The sequence below is a fragment of the Elephantulus edwardii genome, unplaced genomic scaffold, assembly GCF_000299155.1.
Source record: "Elephantulus edwardii isolate Elephantulus edwardi_28Jun2011 unplaced genomic scaffold, EleEdw1.0 scaffold00134, whole genome shotgun sequence".
In the NCBI taxonomy this organism is placed as follows: Eukaryota; Metazoa; Chordata; class Mammalia; order Macroscelidea; family Macroscelididae; genus Elephantulus; species Elephantulus edwardii.
Genome location: NW_006399884.1, coordinates 270,781 through 275,478, shown reverse-complemented (window position 1 = coordinate 275,478; position 4,698 = coordinate 270,781).

The following is a 4,698-nucleotide window of genomic DNA, read 5'->3' as shown; positions in this document are numbered from 1 at the left end:
AAGTTATTCCACTACTAGAAATACACCCCAAGGAAATTAGGGAATTTTCTCCTTAAAGTTGTCGTCATACTCTATATTTTATATCTTCCTGCCTTTACAGACCTCATCACTCATGTTTTTGTTGTTAGGTGCCTTTGAGTTGCCTGTGACTCAGAGTGACCCTATGTACAACAGCTCTGAACCCTGCTCTATCCTGAGCCAACATTTTTGTCTCTGACACACCTACCCCCACTTCTCCAATCACTGAGTCAATCCATCTTATTGATGGTCTTCCTCTTTCGCACTGTCCCTCTACCCTCCCAAGCATGATATCTCTCTGAGAACTGGTCCCTCCTTGCACCATGCCCAAAGTATGTCAGAGAAAGCTTCAGACTCCTTGCCTCCAAGGAGCAGCTTGGTTTCACCCTCTCAAGTACAGACCTGTTTATTCTCCTAGTCTATGAGATACTCAATACTCTTGTCCAACACCACCGCTCAAAGGCATCAATTCTCCTTCTGTCATCCCTAGTCATTGTCCAGCTTTTTGAAGCATAGCACATAATTGTGAAGACCAGGGGAGCTCTGGTGGCTTAGTGACAAGAAACTGTACTGCATTCCCAGAGGAACACGGTTCGAATCCACCAGACGCTCTGCCGGAAAAGGAGGCGCAATATCCTCCTGTACCAGTCAGATCTGATTTGACGGTACACGCACACAAAATAATAAAAATTTAAAAAAAAAAAAATTGTGAAGACCATTGCCTAGATCAAGCACACATTAGTCTCCAGACTGACATCATTGCTCTTCAGTACTCTGAAAATGTCCCTGACAGCAGTCTTTCGCAATGCAGTTAATCTTTTTATTTCCTGGCTGCTAGTACCAAGAGCATTGATTGTGGAGCCAAGCAAACTGAAGCTGTTAACAATCTCAATCTCTTCACCATCTGTCTTGACCCTGCTAATAGGCCCAGTAGTGAGAATTTTTGTTTTCTTGATGTTGAGCTTTTCATATGTACTCTAATACTATATTTCTACCTACCGCTTCTCATTAACTATCTTTCTTCCTTAGCATAAGCATGTTGGTATTAAAACACTTTTGTGAAAACTGGAAGCTCTGTAGTGTATCAGGAGTCACACTGGCAACTTAAAGGCAAGCAATTCAAGTCCCCTTGCTGCTGCACAGAATTAAGACAGGCAGTCTCCTCCCATGTGATATACAGCCTCTGAAAACCTGTTGGAGGGTCAGCTATTAGTTGTTTCTGACTAGATAGTAATGAGTAAGTGAAACTCTTCGAACACTTTCTAATTGTTATTTGAATAAAAGTTAAGAAAGCATATCAATTAATCATTCATGCATGTTTTATTCCATAAAATTAGTAACAATATACTGTTTGATCATCTTGGATCATGTTCTACGGCCTATATCCATATCGCACTTACTGGAAATTTTTTGTCAAGTAGATTTTTGCTTCAAAGAGCCACTTCTCACCCTCACAAGTGTGGAAATAAATCATTTGTGTAAACTTCAAACTGCCTACTGTGATTTTTATGGAAATAACAATGGCATTTCAACAACGGAACTGAGGGTGGGAGTACTGTTATAAATGCATCACTAATAACGTCAGCGCATTTCCTTTGTCTTCCTTGCAGTAATCTCTGGGGAAATAAAAACACTGTTCCTTACTAACCTGAATTCCTGTCATTGTGCTTCATACACCAGTTTCTTTAGTCTCAGAGGCACAGCGTATGGCTGAGGTTATCATCTATTGTGTCACACTCAGCCACTGACAGAGAGTTGAAATAAATGGAAAATACTTTCTTCTCCTGCATAATAGGAGGAGAGGCAAGTGATTCGTGAGCTCCACAATAAATCAGAGTGAACTAAAAGCAGTAGGACAAATCTAAGCTGGAAAAAAGAGATATTTCCAGAGGAAACAATATGAAATATTAACTCTTTCCTATGTGCTGATAACTATATTTACTTCAGGTTTTCTAAACCATTGACTGTGATGACACAGCTTAATTTTGCAACGTACCAGTTGCATCATTTCCTTCTCTCTCCCCTGTCACACCCTCTCCTTCCCCACTAACATATAAGAAAAATGCGGAGGGTAGCAAATCCTATAAGATTATATTCAAGAACGTTAATCTCTCTTATCTGGAAGATTCTTAGGTTTGTTTTTAATGATAAATAGAGTAGCCTGCGTACAATTCCTCTGCATTTTGTCTCATTCTTATTTCTGTGAAGTCATGAAGACTATCTAACAAATAGTTCAGAAGCTGTTGACTTTGACGGGTCTTCTTTTGTAATTATTAAGGCTTGAGATATGAGATTTGTGATGCAAAAAAACTGCAGAAATGACTAATGGTGCCAAATAGAAGACAAGTATGGTTGTGTTAATTGGAATATTACAACATCTGTGTCTTATCTGAATCTAATGTTGATGCTTGCTTTGTATTTTTCAACTGTTTTCACTTGCCTTTTTTGTATATCTGATAATATTTCGATGAAAGCTAGGCATAAATATTGCCTAATAAGAATTGAGAGAACACTTAGTGTGAGGTTTTGTGTTAATCTGTTTAAAAAATGGACTTTCTACTTAGTGTCTGCTATCATTGTAGGTGCTAGAGATTTCAACTTCTGCTAGACCTGCCTTTTCTCTTCCCTGTTGTCATGGATTTTCTCTTAGGAGTCTTGCTGTTTCTCTGTCAGCTACAGTCCATTCCTATCACACTGGATTCATTTCTTTCATGTCTGCTCCAAGTAAGCAAATCTCAGCTGTTTTAGATGCACTTTCCTTTCTAGATTTTGCTGTGACCATTTTCCTGGTGCTTTGGCAGGCTCAAGGCAATACTTCTTTTTTTAAAAAAAAATTGTTTCCTTTTTTCCCATTATTACATGATTTCTAAGTTTATTCCACATTAAATCCAAAAACCAAAAGGCCATACAACTGTATAAATGAGCAAATAAATTCACTTGTGTTACTGGTTAATCAAAAGGGAGCCAAATGATTTTTGCTAAGATCTTCCTAAAAAACTCAAAAAATCTTAGCTGTAGTAATAATAATCATCTATTTCAAAGTTAATAGATGTGTTGTACTTTAAAAAGCAAATTGTAAATGTACACAAACTATAAACTAAGCAGTAACACACAAATCAATCCTTCCCGCCACAAACAGCCCACTGACAGATAAGTGCCATAACTATATGCCATTGTTGCTGCTGCTGGGCACCATCAAATATGACTCACAGTGGTTCTATAAATAATGGATCTGAATTATGCCCTTTCCTGTACCATCCTCATAATCTCTTGAGCCCATTGAGATAATCACTGGGTCAATCTATCTCATCAAGGGTCTTCTTCTCTTTTGCTGATCCTCCATTATTCCTAGTATGAAGTCCCTTTCCAAGAAATGGCCCTATCTAACAGCATGTCCAAATATATGAGACAAAGCTTTGTCACCCTTATCTCTAAGGAGCACTCTGGCTGTACATCTGCTTGTTCTTGGAGTATTTAGTGTTCTTCTCCAACACCACAACTCAAAGACATTGATTCTTCTCCTGTCATCCTTATTCAGACCCAGAAGAGCAAACCACAAAACAAGTAAGCATACAAATATCATAAAACAAACATGTATGCTATGGGGATGGTGTACTGAGGGTGTGTCAAGAGGTGCAAAGTCTAACCTAAGGCAGAATTTTTGCTGGCCCCAGGCAAGTCTAGGCTAGACTGCTTGGCTAAAACAGTATCTTTCATGGAAAGAATTTTCACAGAGGAAGATATTTGGATGGCCAACAGACATATGAAGATATGCTCAAAATCACTGGCAATAAGAGAGATACAAATCAAAACTACAAAGAGATACCATCTCACTCCAGAAGCAGTGGCAAAGTTTAACAGGACAGCAAGTAATAAATGTTGGAGAGGATGTGATGAGGTAGGCACTCTTATACGCTGTTGTTGTTGTTGTTGTTATTGTTGTTGGAGTTGTAAAATGGTACAACTGTTCTGGAAGGCAGTTTGGTGTTTCCTCAAAAATCTAAACATAGAAATTCCCTATGACCTGGCTATTCCACTGCTTGAAATATTTCCTGAGAGCATGAGAACTGAGGCACAAATGCAGACTTGTGCACCAATGTTCATAGCAACATTAGTCACCATTGCAAGAACAGAGAGACAGCCCAAAAGTCCAACCACAATCAAATGGATTGATAAATTATGGTACATTCACAAAATGGAATACTATGCAGCATGCAGAAACAATGATTTTGTAAATTACTACCTAACTTGGGAAGGACTAGAAAACATTAGGTTAGTGAACTAATTCAGTCCCACAAGGACAAATGCTGTGTAAGATCATTATTGAACATGTATGAGGATCCAAGGGGATGGGGAGCACAGAGGGGTGAGGATGGGGAAGTGGGGGAACTAATCATAGGGTCACACAATTTGATGGGTGAAAGGGGATGAAGGAAATGGAAAAGATCTGGTGTGGAAAACCAATGTATATGAGCTTTGTAAATAAATCAGTATAAAAGAAAAAAATTTTTAGAAAAAAGATTTTTATAAAAAGTGTATTTGCTAAAACAACTATGAGATGTCATCTCACCCCGGTCAGAAAAGCAAAATTAAACAGAACAGCAAGCAACAAATGCTGGTGAGGCTGTGAAGAAACTGAAACCCTTATTCACTGTTGGTGGGAGTGTAAAATGGTGCAAC